Here is an 18,786-nt window from a genome sequence, read left to right as displayed (position 1 = left end):
GGGAGGTTTCGTGAAACTAAGATTCATCATACAAACCTTGGTGGGTTTTTTTTCCCGGGAAGATTCATTATGAGCTAACATCTGTTGCCAATCTTGCTCTTTTTTTTTGATTTGAGGAAGATTTGCTCTGAACCAACGTCTGTGCCATCTTCCTCTATTTTGTATGTGGGTTACCGCCACAGCATGGTGACGTGTGATGTAGGTCAGCGCCCGGGATCTGAACCTGCTAACCTGGGCCACCAAAGCTGAGCATGTGGAACTTGAACCACTCGGTCATGGGACTGGCCCCCAAATCTTGGTAGTTTTATCCAGAGATGAAGTACGCCCTTGTGTGAATAAGAAGGACCTTGGGAAGCTGTACTTGGAAGGCTCTTGGGCCCCTGATGTTTGCCTGCATTCTCTTTCTGTATCATTTGTCTTTTTTGAAAGCCTCTAGTGAGTATTCACTGCGGAGTCTTACAAATCCTTTCAATTATGCAATGAATTGTAATCTTTGCAAGAACAATGAATAAAATATAGCTGTATTAGTTTTTTAATGCTGCATAACAAAATACTGAAAACTCAGCAGCTTAAACTAACACTCATTTATTAGTTCACATTTCTGTAAGTTAGAAGTCAAGGCATGGCGTGGTTGTGTTCCCTGCTTAGGGTCTTAAAAGGCTAAAATTGTGGTATTGGCTGGACTGCATTATCATCTGGAGTTTGGAGTCCTCTTACAAGCTGATGTGGATGTGGCAAGATTCAATTCCTTAGGGTTGTAGGAGGAAAGGCCCTGTTTCCTTGCTTGCTGTCAGCTATTTCCTTGCTGGGATCACTCTCAGGTCCTAGAGACCAGCTATATTTCTTGAAATATGGCTCCTTCGATGAGCCCTCTCGCACTTCCAATCTCTTTAATTTAGAAGAGCCCTTTTCCTTTTAAGGGATAACCTAATTAGGTCAGATTCACCCTGGATAATCTCTCTAAGGGAAGCTGACTTGAGATTTTCACACATCTGCAAAATCTCTTCACAGCAGGATTTATATTAGGGATTGATTGAAGAACTGAAAGAAGATGTCTTTGTTCCAGGTGGTGCAGATCTTAGGGGCCATCTTAGAATTCTGGCTTCCCCAACAGCCCCCAATTGTTAATTAAGCCTATTAATACAGAGCATAGAATTGTGTTCTATGGAGCCACAGGAAGGAGCTGGGTACCAGACCACTCCCTCATTTTACCAGAGTGATTCTACTTTTACCTATTGTATACAATTATAGTCTACATAAACTGTTGCTATTATATTTTGTTTATACTTTTTCCTTTGGTAATCATCACATCTAGTCTTATGGCTTTATATTGTATCTATATACTGATATTTCTTAAACGTATGTATCTCACCTGAACTTCTGCCCAGACTCATAGTTAACAGCCTTCTTGAAATCTCCACTTGGATATATAATAGGTGTATCTAACTTAGAATTTCCAGAGTAGAAGTCCTGATCTTTCCCTTTAAAACTACATCTCTTGTCCCCAGAATCTCTAGCTGGGCTGATTGGTGAGGGTCTTCCCCTGCACAAAGCTAGTCCATAAAAAATGGGAAAGGTAGGTGTTTTTCAAATGTGCAGACACAAAAACAAAATGTCATGCAACATTAAGAAACAGGAAAATAGGGGCCGGCCTGGTGGCGCAAGTGGTTAAGTGCACGCGCTCTGCTGCAGCAGCCCGGGATTCGTCGGTTCGGATCCCGGGCGTGCACTGACGCACTGCTTGTTAAGCCATGCTGTGGTGGCATCCCATATAAAGTAGAGGAAGATGGGCATGGATGTTAGCCTAGGGCCAGTCTTCCTCAGCAAAAAAGAGGAGGATTGCCATTGGATGTTAGCTCAGGGCTGGTCCTCCTCACAAAAAGAAAAAAAAAAAAAGAAACAGGAAAATAGGGCCCCAAAAGAGGAACAATTAAATCTCCAAAAGCCTATGCTAAAGAAATGGGGACATATGAATTACGTGACAAAGAATTCAAAATAACATCATAAAAATGTTCAACAAGCTTAGGAAAATGATACATGAATAAAATGAGTATTTCAACATAAAAAATATAAATATATATTTTTGAAAACCCAGAAACTTTGGAACTGAAGAATGCAGTAGTTGAACTGAAAAACTCACTAGAGGGGTTCAACAGCAGACTTGATCAAGCAGAACAAAGCAGACTTGATCAAGCAAACGAAAAGACGAGTCATCTGAAATTATACAGTCAGAGGACAAAAATAAAAAAGAAGGAAAAAGAGTAAAGAGAGCTTAAGGGACTTATGGAACATCATAAAAATGTATCAACATATGCATTACGGGAATACCAGAAGAGGAAGAGAGAGAGAAAAGGACAGAAAGCTTATTTAAAGAAATAATGGTCGAAAACTTCCCAAATCTGGGGAAGCAAGTGGACAACCAAATTAAAGAAGCTTATAGATGTCCAAATAGGATGAACCTAAAGAAATCAACACCCAGACACCTTATAATCAATGTGTCAAAAGTCAAAGACAAAGAGAGAATTTTGAAAACAGCAAGAGAGAGGCAACTTGTCTCATACAAGGGAACTCCCATAAGACTATCAGCAGACTTCTCAGCAGAAACTTTACAGGTCAGAATAGTATGTGATGATATATTCAAAGTGCTTAAAGAAAAGAACTGCCAACCAAGAATACTTTATCTGGCAAAACTATGCTTCAGAAATGAAGGAGAAATGAAGACTTTTTCAAAAACACCTGCCAAAGCTGGGAGAGTTCAACATGTGCCTTACAAGAAATCGTAAAAAGAGTCCTTCAAGTTGAAATGAAAAGATGCTAAAGAGCAACGCTAAAGCATACATAGAGCTTGCTGGTAAAGATAAATACATAGGCAAATGTATAATACTGTAATTCTGTAACAGTAGTGCATAAATCACTGTTAATTCTAGCACAGAAGTTAAAAGACAAAAGTATAAAAATTAAACTATAAAAATATATTAATAGATATACAATATAAAAAAGTATAATTCATGACATCAATAATACAGTGTGGGGAGGGAGGAGTAAACATAGTTTTTGTATACAATTGAAGTTAAGTTGTTATTAGTGTAAAATAAATGCTTATAATTATAAGATGACTTATGTAAGCCCCATAGTAAAAACAAAGAAAATACCTATAGGAGATACATAAAGGAAAATGAGAAGGGAATCAAAGCATATCACTACAAAAAAATCGACAAGATACAAAGAAAGACAGCAAGAGGAAAAATAAAAAGAACTACAAAGCAGACACAAAACAATTAACAGAATGGCAATCATAAGTCATATTTGATGAATAATTACTTTAAGTAATTATTGGATTAAATTCTCCAATCAAAAGACATAGAGTCTTGTCTTTTTCTTTCTTTTGGATGAATGGACAAAAAAATAAGACCCGACTATATGTTGTCTACAAGAGAGTCACTTTAGACTTAAAGACACAAGTAGGCTGAAAGTGAAAGGATTAGAAAATATATTCTATGCAAATGGTAACCAAGAGAATAGGTGTAGCCAAACTTATATCAGACAAAATAGACTTCAAATTAAGTACTGTCTAGAGACAAAAAGGGAAATTATATAGTGATAAAAGGATCAATTCACTAAGAAGATATAATAATTATAAATATATATGTACCCAATATCAGAGAATACAAATATATAAAGCAAATATTGAAAGAACTGAAAGGAGAAATAGACAGCAACATAATAATAGGTGGAGATTTTAAAACCTCATTTTCACTAACAGACAAAAAACCAGAAGGAAAACAGAGGACTTGAACAATACTATAGACCAAATGGACCTAACAGAGATATACCGAACATTTCCCCCAGCAGGAGAATACACATTCTTCTCAAGCACACATGGAACACTCTCTGGCATCAACCACATGTTAGGTTACAAAACAAGTTTTACCAAACTTAAGAAGACTGAAATAACACCAAGTATATTTTCTAACCACACGGATGGAAACTATAAGTTAATAGCAGAAGAAAAACTAGGAAATTCACAAATATATGGAAATTAAATGACACACTCCTAAACCAATAACAAATAAAGAGACTGACTCAGTAATCAAAAACCTCCCAACAAATAAAAGTCCAGGACCAGATGGTTACACTGTTTAATTCTACAAAACATTTATAGAAAAATTAAAGCCAATTCTTTTCAAGCCCTCCAAAAAAATTGAAGAGGAGGGAACACTTCCAAACTCATTTTATGAGGCCAGCACTACCCTGATACCAAAACCAGGCAAAGAAAGTACAAGAAAAGAAAACTACAGGCCACTGTCCCTAATGAACATAGATGGAAAACATCCTCAACAAATGCTAGCAAATGGAATTCAACAACACGTTAATAGGATCATACACCATGACCATGTGGAATTTATCCTGAGGATGCAAGGATGTTTCAGTATATGAAAGTCCATCAATGTGATATACCATTTTAACAGAATGGAAGATAAAATAACACAGTCGTCTCAACAGACTCAGAAAAAGCATGACAAAATTCAATACCCTTTCATGACAAAAACACTCAACTTACTAAGGATGAAAGGAAAATACCTCAACATAATAAAGGCCATATAGAAAAAGCCCACAGCTAACATCATACTCAATGGTGAAAAACCGAAAGCTTTTTCCTCTAAGATCAGGATCAAGGCAAGTATGCCCACTCTCACGACTTCTATTCAATATAGTACTGGAAGTCCTAGCCAGAGCAATTAGAAAAGAAAAAGGTATAAAAGGCATCCAAATCAGAAAGGAAGAAGTAAAATTATCTCTGTTTCTAGATGACATGATTTTATATGTAGAAAATTCTAAAAAATCCACCAAAAAATTGTTAGAATTAATAAACAAATTTAGCAAACTTGTAGGATACAAAATCAACATTCAAAAGTATGTTGCATTTCTATACACTATCAATGAAATTTCTGAAAAGAAAATTGGGAAAACAATTCCATTTATGAGAGAATCAAAATGAATAAAATACTTAGATATAAACTTAACAAAGGTAGTGAAATACTTGTATACTGAAAACTACAAAACAGTGACGAAAGAGGGGCCAGCTTGGTGGCATAGCGGTTAAGTTCGTGCACTCCACTTTGGCAGCCCAGGGTTTGCGGGTTCGGATCTGGGGCATGGAATGACGCACTGCTTATCAAGCCATGCTGCGGTAGCGTCCCATATAAAGTAGAGGAAGATGGGTACAACCATCTATAGATAACTTTGATATCCATGAACATGGGATGTCTTTCCATTTATTTATGTCTTCTTCAATTTCTTTCATCAATTTTTTTGTGTGTGTGTGAGCAAGATTAGCCCTGACTAACATCTGCTGCCAATCCTCCTCTTTTTTGCTGAAGAAGATTGGCCTTGGGCTAACTTAGCATAATGTTTTCAAGGTTCATCTATATTAATTCTTCATTCTTTTTTACTGCCAAATATTATTTCATTGTATGGATATACTACATCATGTTTATCCATTTATCAGTTAATGGATATTTGGATTTTTTCCACTTTTTGGCTATAATGAATATTCTGCTATGAGCGGTCATGTACAAGTTTTTGTGTGGACATATGCTTTAAATTCTCTTGGGTAGTGTAGTAGGGTGAATAATGGCTCCCCATAGATGTGCACATCCTAAGCCCCAGAACCTGTGAATATGTTACCTCACATGAAAAAGGAGACTTTACAGATATGATTAATTTAAGGATCTTGAGAAGCGAGGATTATCCTAGATTATCTGAGTGGTCCAATGTAATCACAAGTATTCTTATAAGAGGGAGACAGGAAGGTCACAGAAGGCAGAGAAGGAGATGTGATGACAGAAGCAGAGGTTGAAATGATGTAAGGAAGGGACCGTGAGCTAAAGAATGCAGGTGGCTTCTAGCAGCTGGAAAGGAGAGAGACTGGATACTTCTCTAGAGATTTCAGAAGGAACACAGCCCTGATGACACCTACAGAACTTTAAATAATAAATTTGTGTTGTGTTGTGTTATTTGTATGGTTTTAAGCCGCTAAAGTTGTAATTTGTTACAGTTCAACAATAGGAATTGTATTTTGGAACTTAAAAGTGGGTTACTGCTGTAACAGCTAAAAATGTAGAAGTCGCTGAAGTGGCTTTGGAATTGGGCAGTGGACAGAAGCTAGTAAAATTCTAGCTAAAAATTCGTGATAGAAAAAACCTAGATTGCCTTGAACATAGTGTTAGTAGAAATATGGAGGATAAAGACTCTTTGCTAAAGAGGACTCAGAATGAAGTGAAGAGCATGGTAAAGAAAATCTGTATCTCCTAAGAGACTACCTAAGTTGTCATAAAAACACTGTTGGTAGCAATATGGACATTAAAAGCACTACTAGTGGGGGCTCAGAAGGAAATGAGGAACATGTCAACATGGAAAATGGAGGAAAGGGGATCTTTGTTATATAGTAGCTGAAATGTGTCATACAACTATGTGGAAAGCAGAACTTGTAAAAGGTGAACTTGATATTTAGCTGAAGAGATTTTCAAGCAGAGTTTTGAAGGTGTGGCCTGGTTTCTACTTGTTGATTATAGTAAAATGCAAGAAGAAAGAGATACATTGAGAGAACTGTTAAATAAAAAGAAACAAAAACCTTATTTGGGAAATTCTCATCCTATCCATTTGCAAAAGATGCTAAAATTGGGAAGTTAACTGCCAGGAAATGTGCTGTAGAGAGAAAATCAAGGATGTGTCTAGGCAACTTTTTGCTAGCGCTTTGTAAGGACTAAAAGTTCAGAGTATTCATTCATTCACATAGAGTGTATGTGTCCTATGGAACCTGTCACACATCTTAGAAGAAGCCAGGAATACAGATGAGATTATCCAGGGAAGATCTGTGGAGGAACCTCCTGTGCAATGGAGAAATCTTTAACATATACAGAGGAGACCCACTAACTCTTAAGACTGCCATATCAACAGAAACACTGCCAGTATGGACTGAAAGGGACAGAGAGAGGACAAAAGAAAGAAGACTGCCAGAATCCTAAAATTCTACAGGTAAGAAAGAGGTTGATAAATCTACTCAGCTGTAAAAACTTGCTTTCCTTCCTAGAAAAGGATGGATGACTCAGAGGATGGAGCCACAGGCACAGAGCAATGAGTCCTGAGCCATAGACATTATTCCCAGGCCTGGAAATCTAATGGAGTTTGCCTGGTTGGATTTTGAAATTGGTTCTGAGTGTAGACGCTTTTGTCCTTACATTTTTTTCTCTTTCTGTATGGGAATGTCTGTAACTGTTATCCTATGCCTATCGCAGAATTATATTTTGGAAGCAGATTAACTGTTTTCACAGATCTACAGGGATTTTGCCCCAGGATGGATTATACCCAGAACCTTACCCATGCCTAATGTAGATGTTTTAGATGATGAAATTTGGGACTCTGAGCTGATGAGATTTTGTACTTGAGTTGATGTTGCAATGGGTGAGACTTTTGGAGAACTTGAGTTGGGGTGAGTGCATTTTCATAAGGGCCAGATATGAATCTTTAGGGGCAGAGACTGGACTGTGCTAGGCTGAATAATAGACTTCCAAAGATGTCAATGTTCTGATCCCTGGAACCTGTGAATATGTTACCTTACATGGTAAAAAAGAACTTGCAGATACAAATAATTTAAGGATCTTGAGATAGAGAGATTATTCTGGGTTATCTGGGTGGTCCCAATGTAATCACAGAGGCCTTATAACAGGGAGGCAAGAAGGTCAGAGAAGGTAGAGAAAGAGATGTGATGATGGAAGTAGAGTCAGAGTAGGAGACGTAATGACAGATACAGAGATTGAGGTGATGTGAGAAAGGGGCCACTAGCCAAAGTATGTAGGCAGCCTTTAGAAACTGGAAAAGGCAAGGAACAAATTCTTCCGTGAAGCTTCTAGAAGGAATAAAGCCTTGCTGAATCCTGATTTTAGGACTTCTGACTTCCAGAACAGTAAGATAATAAATTGGTATTGTTTTAAGTCATTAAGTTTGTGGTCATTTGTTACAGTTCAGCAATAGGAAAGGAATACAGGTCTGGAATGCTGGGTTAAAGTGAGATATTTTGACTATAACTATAATTTCTATCCTGACTTTCCCTATGTTGCAATTTCCCTCATGTCATGTGATGATGGAATGACCATAGGCATTCTGGGGAGCTGGATAAAAGGAAGTTGCATGGGAATATCTTTAATTTAGGTTTAAAGGAATATATTTATATAGTTTGCAATCGTGTTTGTGTATAGTTAACTTGTTGCTAGCCATGTAGTGTAGAAACGGCTTCCATAAATACTCCTGCCCATTGTTTCAACTCCCCTGACCATCATGACATGAAAGTGAAGGGACAGAGGACGTAGTGGGTCATGAACATGTGCTTTGGGTTTTTACATACACCAGAAGTATGTAGGTGGAGGAGGAGAAACAAGACTTGAAATATATGGAACCAGAGGTTTCCCCAAATTTGACAACAATCCTAAAATTTTACAAGGCGTATCAACGAAAAATTGTAAAGCTGAAATGAATGTTGCTGAACGATCAGCAAGATAAACCATGGTAGAGGGAAGACTGGATTATTTTTCCACTATCTCTATAGAAAATATTACAAAATATTTGTCATGTGGAAAGACTGTCAAAGAGTGTGAAGCCAAAATGCAAGGGAAAAAAGAACACTACAGATGTGTGTTATTATGCTATTTTCCTGGATTTAATGATGTTCGTGGCATTTGTCAGCTTTTCAAAATTGTATTTTATTCATTTTAATTTAGAATTCATAGTTTCTTTTATCATCGTAACATTCACTTTTGTACTTAATTATGTATTCCTAATTTTGTGTTATTTTTTGACAGAGGGTATCCCTAATTTATAAGTTCAGATGCTACTTCTGGCTATAACTTTAAAATTTACCCAGAAATCAACTCTTTTTTCCCACCTGCACTGCTACTGCCCCAATCCAGCACACTATCATCTCTTGCCCATTTTATTGCAATAACTTCCTAATTGGTCTCTTTGACTCCACCTTGCCCCACTTTCCATCTAGCCTCACACAGCAGTCAAAGTGATCCTGGAAATGTGATTAATGTAACATACTGTAACCTGATGTAGTGTAATGTAAGGTAACAATGTAAGTCAGACCACAGGTTCTACTTGTTCAAAACCTTCCAAAGGGCTTCCATTTTACTCAAAATAAAAGCCAAAGTCCTTAAAATATCTTACAGGATTCTACCTTTCCCTGAGCTACCCCCAGAAATTAATTTATCACCTACTCTTCTCGTTTCTTCTACTCCAGAATTCCAGTCTTCTTGCTGTCCACATGTCAGGCTTGCTCTCACCTCAAGTGTTTGTACTCCCTGTACTCTCTGTTTAGAACAATCGTCCACCCAGGTATTTGCATGGTTCATTCCTTCGCCTTCTTTAGGGTTTTACTAAAATGTCACCTCCACACACACACACACTCTCTCTCTCTTCATCCCCTTTTCTATGTATTTCTCCTTAATATTTTCACTGTCTTTCAGTGTTGGTTTGTTGTGAAACCTTTGATTTATTAATCAAATAAATTTTTTCTATTAATTCAATTTCAGGTAATACATCCATTTCAGCATGTAAGTGAGGAAGACACAAGTTTGAATTTGATTACTTTAAATACAGTTTTTGTTAGTTTTTGGGTGATTCACATCCCTATTCACAACTCAAGAATATTCTCTTGGATTCACTCCATGATTGCATAATACTCCAATTTTCTTTGTAAAGTCTTGATTATAAATTTATACTCTTATTTAACATAGTTTACCCTGTTTCAATCAGGGATCATTTCTTTTTTATTTAATTTCTCTGGTAGAAACAATTGACTGAATCACCAGGGCACTTGATTACATTGAGATATATGCCATTCTTAGAAAAATCCATTTATGGAAAGGCAAACAGAGCTAATTAATTTCATTCATGGTGCCCAGGCATGATATTGCAGTAAGGAGAAACGGCAATGAAGGAAAACTGCTTCCTTTGAAAACAGAGACAAAAATGACTTATTGCCAGAAAAGGGAAAGTTTGAAAGCATAAAATGAGTTTTTTTATTTCTGTATGTGACACTGGGGATCGCTTATAAAAGCCCTAGGTCAACAGATGTCTCATTTTTAAAAGTGGGGACCCCCATTTGATCCTCCTATGAAAAAAAGCCTCCACAATTATTTTCAATCAGAAAATACATTTTAATTGAATGATTCATCAAGGGTTCCTTTCAAATTTCAGTTAGTGGAAATACAGTTTTATTTATTTATTGGTCACAGTTCCAAATTTTGTACTTTCAAGTTTCCTGGAGAAACTCATTTGGAAGTATGTCTCAAAGTGAATTGAAATTTGATTCGTCAAAGGATAACTAGTTATAGAAGGAATGCTTTTCAGATAAATTAAAATATCTCCTCCACCTCTATTGTTTAGTTTGAATTAAAAATTTTTCAATTTCAATTTTGATTCTGATGATGAGAACTGACTGAACTGTTCACTTTTAAAATCAAACGCTTCATTCATTCATTCAAAAGCATTTATCAAGTGCCATTTGGGAGCCCGGTACTCTGCTCACCGCAGAGAAAACTTTCTGTAGAAAATGATGCCAAAATTGAGTAGGCAAAAAGAAACATTTGTTTTATTTTAAATGTTTAAGCTGTTGCCTTCCAGCTGCTGGCCCACTTTTCTATATTCCACTTTGTAATTCTGAGGTTAACAGCGCTTCATTTTTGACAGGAGGCTCCCATTCAGGCACTGGCAGTTGGGTGTACTGGACAGAGACTGGGAGACTAGAGGAGAAAGGGACTGGCTCCTTCTGTTTACTTCCTGGTCATTTTAGCATCTCAACAGCAACAGTTCTCCCTGCAGTGACACTAACTATCAGCAATGGTGGCTGTTTTCAGTTTGTAGTTTTCCACACAACTAGCACCAGCCTTATCACGTCCCCTCAAATATACCAGCACCAGCTGGCTGGTGCTCCTGTTCAGCGCTCTGAGTCCCAGCTTTAAGTTTTCATAATTGCTTACACTGCCGTCTTCCATTTGTTCCCTACTCTGCATCCTGGAGTTGTTTCCTCTGCGATCCTCCAGTGTCTCCTTTGTGCCCTTTCAGTTTTCTATTACATGATTAACCTTTCTTTATATTAAACTTTCTATGTTAAATAACAGGTAGTTCCCACCTCCTGACTGGACCTTGACTGATACAGAAATTGATGTGCCTCCAAAAATTTTTGACATTAGTTTCATTTGTCAAGTTCCTCTTGATATACTAATAACCTCTGGCAATGTCTGTGATATAGATAGATAGATAGATAGATAGATAGATGATAGATAGATGATAGATAGATAGATAGATAGATAGATAGATAGATAGATAGATAAACAATCTACGGACTCAGTAGTTCTACAAATGTAGGAAATAGAAGAGTTAATAATTAGGATGTTTCAAATACTTTCCCTCAAAACGGGCTGGCCAGTTATATGATGACAAGTTGTAGTTTATTTTGTTCTTTTTCATAAGCTTTACTTGAAGAATAATTGACAAAATCTGATTAGTAGGTGTGGCAAACCTACAAAGTAATTACTTACAAAGGAAATTACCGGATATGTAAATACAGTGCTTGCCTCAGGTATGCATGCATCTTAGGTAATTCAAAATGAGCACACCTTGGGTGAACCAGGCGGTGAAACTATTGGCTGCTATGCTTTTAGTAGAATGAGTTTAGTCTAATTCTAATCAATTTAAATTACAAGTTAAAACAGCATAAGTGTTCAACTATTTCAAATTTCTGTGAAATCACATTCGTATTATTTATACGGCCCAAACAGGTATTCTATGTAACTATTGGAATTTTTTTCTCAGTTATATCGCTCAGAGTGTCTCCATTCTTTATTTATCTACTTGAAATTTTGGTTTGACTCTGAAATAAAGTGAAAAAAGTCAACAGAAAAAAATTCAGTTTGAATATTTAGATTAGAAATTCTTATTTATTGTGACCTGTAGCCTTACGACGCATTTAAAATGGTGATTTATAGGGTACAGAATATTTTTTAAGCTTTTCTATAAAGAGGTTTTATAGAGTGTAAATCTTCTAATATAGTCCATAGATGGCTGAATTTTTGAAATCTTTTTATAAAGACTGCTTGACACACAGTTTCAAATGTAAGATAGTTATTATGATACTACTCATTTCCTGATGAAGTCTTTGAACTTTTAAGCTCAATCCATCTTTGCATTGTGTTTAAGAAATCAAATGTTTTTTATCACATGAAATCATTTTTTTTACTCTTTAAATATTTTTGTTGCTGTCATTTAGGTGATTTGTTTTTTAAAATACATGTTCTTTTCTTTAATCCAGAATTTAAGTGGCCTGTAATTTAGAAATATTTCTGTCAGTAACTGCCACATTAAATAGTTCAAAGAACTGAAATATTCTTAAAATGACCTTAACATCATGTCTCAAATTCTGAAGAATGAATACCAGATAATTTTAGGTAGAGAGGCAGAAAGACTTTCTTTAAGGATATGAAATAAATATTTTAAAATTATACCTTATCTGATTACTTTTCCAGAAAAAACTTACAAAATAATTAAAATAGCATTTTAAAATCACTTATGATCTCATACTCATATTCATATTTAATGCAAATTCCAGCAGGAGAGACAGAATATATAGATAAAAGGTTACATTTGGCGAAATAAGTTCTGATAATTTTCCAAAAGTGATGAAAAACATGAACCTGCAGATAGAGGAGGTACACAAGAATAATGTATACAAATCTTACGCATTAGCATAGATTTCAAAGAATCCCAGGCGGGACTGAACTGAATACAGTTTATATAGAAGGCTATGATAATCATGTGAATCTATTTTAGAGATGCAAAGGTGGTTTTACATTAGAAACTCTGCATAAGTCACAGCATTCACAGATTAAAGGAGAAAAAATGTTATCATCTCAATTAATGCAGAAAAAGCATTTTATAGAGTTTGGCATCTCTTCATGATATATCCTCTGAGAAATAGGAAGCTGTGTTCTAAACCTAGTAAAGAGTATCTATTCGAAACTAATAGTAAAGAACATTCTTAATGACAAAACTTGAAACGCATTCCCATTAAATTCAGGAATCAGAGAATGACATTTGCTTCTATTCAACTATTCACAGACCGTTTGATTAGCTACACAGAAATCCCTAAAGAATCTACAGACAGATTATTCATATTATTAAGAGAGTTTAGCAGGTAGCTAGACATAAGTAAAAAAACAAGTCAAACGAATCACTGTACACCTGCAACAAAACAGCTGAGGACTACGATTTTTGAAAAAGTACATTTATAACTACAACAAAAAGGTAAGATACTTAGGAGTAAACTAACTAAAAATGCATAAAACCTTTATTGAAGAAAATTATAAAACTTCACTGAAAGATATTAAAATGGACAAGTAAATGGAGATATGTCATGTTGATGCATAAAAAGATTCAATACCATAAGAATATCAATTTTCTATTGTCAATTCAATCAGAATTGATTTACAGAATCAATGTATTTCTAATCAAATTCTAACAATCTTTTTTTCTTTATGAGGAACTTGATAAACTTATTCCAAAATTCATATGAAAAGTAAATGTCCAGGTTCCTAAGTTGAAGAGACTTGTCATATGAGATAGCAAATTTTACTGTTTGTGCTAATTAAGACAGTGTGGTTTTGGTACTCAGACAGTAAAACGACCAATGAGGAAAGTAACATATGAATGTATGGAAATCATATTTTATTAAGAGGTGGCCCTAATATTCAGGTGAAAAGGAAGGACTGTTTAACAAATTGTTGCTTGGAAAACTGAGTATCTGTTAAGAAAAGAATAATATATACAATATAAAATAAGTCCAGATAGAAATAAACTTGACTATGAATAATGAAACCTTCAAACTTTTAGAAGAAAACATATGAAAAGATCTGTTTGACTTTGAGGGGAAAGAATTTTTTCAGCAAGAGACAAAATGTGTTGGACATAAAAAATTATACATTTTATTATATTACAATTAAGAACTTCTGTTCATCAAAAGACACTATGAAGAAAGTAAAAAGACTCTGCAGAGATTGGGAGGAGATATCTGTAGTATATGTAACCAACAAAAGATTAGTATCTAGAATATGTAAAGGATCCCTGTAAATCCACAAGAAAAAGACAACCAATAGAAAAATAGGCAAAAATACGTAAACAGGTATTTCACAGAACAAGAAACAAAGTTCGCCAAAAATATATGGAAAAATTGTCAATCACATTAGAAATCAGGGATATGCAAATTAAGATCATTATGAGATGCCATTTTACAGCCTCTAGTATACTGGCAAAAATAAGTCTGACAACGTCAAGTGTAGATGAAGATGTGAAGCATGGAAACTCTTACATATAGCTGGTGAATGAGTATTACTATGTTGGCAAAAAACATTATTTTTCGAGTTGAATATGTGCACAACTTATGGCCAGGAAATTCTGCTTCTAAATATATGCCTTAGATAAACTCTTGCACATGTGCACATATAGGAATATTCATAGCAGCAATGCAATAAAAAACTTGACGAAAATGATTGTCCATGAAAAAAATAAAGGGTAAATAAGTTGTGGTATAGTCATATTTTTAGAAAGCTTGAGGACAAGCAAAGTGAAACAGCGTAATGTTTAGAGATACAAACAAACGTAGGAAATGTTAAACAAAATTCAGGACTCCAGTTACCTCTGGGAATGAGGCAGAATTAGGTAAGAGCCCACAGGGAGCTGGGCGGGACGGGCAGTGTTCTAGTTCATAAGAATATGGTGGCGTGTTCACAGGGATACATTTTGTTATGCTTTGACTTAAACATATACTACATTTATTATTTTATATATTTCAAATTTGATATAATAAAATATCAAGCCTCTTTAATTTTATTTTCTCTTAAATTCAAGTTTTAATTCACTATTGACTTTGCAGCTATTACTTAGTCTTCCTAATTCAGCTGCAGGAAGTTTATAACTTATAAATGTCTGTAAAGAATCTAATTATTTGAATTTGATAATCATGCATTAATACAAAATAGAATGCACACTATAATTCTAATTTGGTAAATAGAAATATCTCTATATAGACAGAAATAACCAGTTTATAGTATGTCATAGTTACAGTAAAATTTCAAATCTCATTTCTCAGACCTCCCTCCTGCTTGAATAGCAGAAGATTAGGAAATTGGGCCTTTCCTGGATCCTCCTTCCCAGTTAGTCCCTTTAGGAGTTCCTTTGTAGTGAGGAGGGGGAAGGAGACAAGGGACTCTCTCACACAACAGGAGATGCTGCTCCGATGACCACTGTAATCCCTGTCTTCCTCTCCCGCTGCCCATTGTCACCGGGTTGTCACCCATGCTGCTGCCTGCCTCCTTTGAATTTCTGAACTCTAAACCACACAGACAGACTACTTCTCCGTCTGCTGTTAGCCTCCTCTGGGTTGGGCAATGTTCTCTTTTTGGCTTGCAGAAAAGCCTTCTTATTTTGCTTCTCTTATGTCTGGGTCTTTTGATGAAGGTTCCCATTAGCAGAGGTGTTGGGGGCTCTGAGGGACACTTTCCTTTATACCACAGTCCTCTTTTCCAGGGCAGGAACGAGTGGAGGGAGGGAGTGAGGGAGCTGGAAGCTGGGGCTAGATCCAGAGGATGGTCACCTATGGCCTCACACTGTTTCTGGATCCACCCATCCCATCTCCCCTCGGCTCTGCTGCTCAATCTGCTTGATTCTCCAGTATTCTCACTCATGGTGATTTGCTTTTGGGGGCTCCATTATTTATTTCCTCCACCAGTTCAGGACCAACGTGGACTTTCAGTTCATTGGTTAGGTCTCTATAGACTTGAAATACATACCTACCACACAGCTTCTAGGCCCCGTGACAATCACCAAATCTGTTTCAGTGTCCCGCACCATTCCAGGATGTTGGGCCATTCCTGATTATTCTGTGATGGTTAGAAGGCTGTTCCACCCAGAGTATATGGAGCATCCAACTCCACACATCAACCTAATAGCATCCCATCTCTGACCTGGCCCCAAATAATATTCATTTGACCTCATAATAAGAAAATCAGAGAGGAGAAAGACTCTATCAAAAAATGTTAACAATAGTTACATAAGGGGGTGAGATCATGGATGACTTTTATTGTCATCCATGACACACTTCTTTTAACTTTCTAAATTTTTTTAAATGAACAGTTCTTAATTTTATATTGACAAAAAAAAGCCATGAAAGAAACAATTTTTAAAAAAGTTTTAAGAATCTATTATGGTCCCATAACTTTGCCCAGCATCTTCTGGTGGTTACTGCTGTTAGAAACATAAGATCATTCCTTTTGTTTAGAATTTTTCATTATCACCAAGACATCAGCAAGTAGATGTTTCTACTTCAAACCTTATTTGGGATATTTACATTGTTTCTCAAGCAAGTAAACTTCCGTTCTCTTGATTAGCCTTTCACATTCTAAGATATTTTTTTCCTTATTGTCATCTCTCCACATCTGCCTCTATACCATGTCACACAAAATGAATCATCTAACAGTAACCACCTAGGTGTCAATATCTAGCTACAGAATGGAATTTAATCCTGTGCCCCCCATATGACATTGTTTCTACAGGCCTCTTGTCAGAGCAGATTCTCTTATTTTCTTATTAAAAGTTGTTACTGTCAGAGAAACAACAGCTAGTCCCACACATATGACTAATGAAAGCCAGACATTTGATTAAAAGTAAACAACATCAGAAATGTGAAGTTCCATAATTATGCTACCCCTCTCCACCTTATTAAATAACTGAGTATTATCAAATATGGTATTCTAGGATAAATGCAAAAAAAAAAGATAAAGAGACTTATTTTGTGATTAACATGGAATACTGCGAGTTCAAAAGTAAAAAGTGTTTCTGCTGAGATGATAATTTCTTAGATACTATAAAGCATAAGTTAAAATATATGTATTTTAAATTTATTTTCATTAAATCTATTTTCAAAAAAAACACATATACCCTATTTATCATTGTTGATCCAAATATTTATAGTAAAATATTGATTCAAAAACTATCCATATAACAGGTTTGCAAAATGATATACCTGACAGAACTGAAATTCATTGAATTATGAAATTCTCTCAAAAAGCCTATGAGATAGATGGCATTGATACCCTTATTTTATTGAAGAGGAAGTTGAGGATAGAGAGTGAGCTACAGACCCAAAGTACCCAGCCAGCCAGTGATGGAGTTGAGAGTCAAACCTCAGCTGTCTGAATCCGCTGTCCATGTTCTAGGCCAAGCTCCATCTTTTCGTGGAAGACGAGCAGATCCTAGCTTCTTAAGAACTAATTTTAAAACAACAAGTATAAACTAGTTTTGCCACTGTGATTCACCACCCTTACCAATCTCTCTACCTACATTAATAAGTATCTCCTTCAAAAACAGCAGAGGTTCATTAGACCATGCACTAGGCCCTCTTGCCCTAACATCTGCATTGAGGCGGCCTTGCCAGCTGCCCTATAACAAGGTTGGCTGCATCCAAAGCAGAGCCAACTCAGCAGTGCGATGCAGCAGGCAGAGCGAGGCTCTGAAGCTCGTTGGTACCGCATGTCTCTCAGTTTGCATCTCATGCGGACTCTCAAAGTCTGTAGACTGGTTATGGGGCCACTATTGGGGTTATGGCTGGTGAGGGTCCTTACAACAGAAACCAGGGATGGACTGCCTGGTCTGGTACTGCAGGGAAGACGGGGCAGAGACTCATGCGTGTATATGAATGATAGCTGCATGATGGCAATGCCAGCAGGAGGAGATGGCCAGCATCCAGGAAGTACTGCCTGAGCCCAAAGAACGGACTACAGGTTCAGAACCACAGATGGAACACAGGAGCCAGTATCAGCTGCAGACGTCAGCCCAGAGGCAGGCGTGTGCTGCCAGCAAGCTTCTGAAAACCAGTCTGAGGCCAGGGAGTCCCTTTCCCTCATGTCAGAAGGGCATGTAGCCTCCTTTGCACATATGCAAATTCCATTTTAAGGAGAGAAACAGGGGAAGATGAAAGGTTACATGAGAGACAGGGAATTTTTATGCAAGGAAGATGAACACAGCCTAAAGGGACCACGTAACTTTTTAAATCAAATTAAACTTTTAATCAGAGGAGAATAAAAATCAGTTTTTACCCTTGATAAACAACTTATAGAGGCTGGGATAATGACCAGATTAGTTATGGTCAAAGTAAAACAAGTTAATTTGCTGTGCACATTCAAGACTTAGTGTGAATGACACCCTGTCAACCGTGTACACTGGTGTTTCCTGAGAATCACTTTTTTCTAGGCCCTGTACGTGCATTATCTCATTTAATTCTCACACAAGCCCTATAACAGAGGAATCATTATAATCTCCATTTTATAGAAAAGGAAAATGAGGCTTAGAGAGGTTAAGTAATTAAGTAATCACAGAGCTAGCAACACAGCTAAGAGAGAAAAGCTGATTACCTACTTAAACGTTTTAATTTAAAAATAGTTAAAATACATTTTAGAGGAATTGGATTTTTGAAATTTGAAGATGTTCAAGTGGAAGACTTCTGAATAAAGAAAGCTGAGTCTGCTTGTAAAGGAGTATTTGCTTCCTAATTTGCATTTGAGATTTTGGTCTTCAGGCAAATTTTAAAGAAAACTTAAGCCTGAAAGGAGCAGTCAGAATTCTGCCAGTTGTGCTGGCAGTGAGGTCGGAACATGAGTTCACTTAAAAGCCACTTTC

The 18,786-nt window shown here is 36.4% G+C and overlaps 1 protein-coding gene across 3 annotated transcripts in view; it reads right to left on the bottom strand.

Moving 5' to 3' along the window:
* LRRC7 (leucine rich repeat containing 7) overlaps window positions 1–18,786 on the bottom strand; it is a 395,243-nt gene that overhangs the window by 156,878 nt on the left and 219,579 nt on the right. The window lies entirely within an intron of this gene.

The sequence above is a fragment of the Diceros bicornis genome, chromosome 4 (assembly GCF_020826845.1).
Source record: "Diceros bicornis minor isolate mBicDic1 chromosome 4, mDicBic1.mat.cur, whole genome shotgun sequence".
In the NCBI taxonomy this organism is placed as follows: Eukaryota; Metazoa; Chordata; class Mammalia; order Perissodactyla; family Rhinocerotidae; genus Diceros; species Diceros bicornis.
Note: the sequence above shows the minus strand (reverse complement) of the source record. Positions and strands in the feature narration are given on the sequence as shown.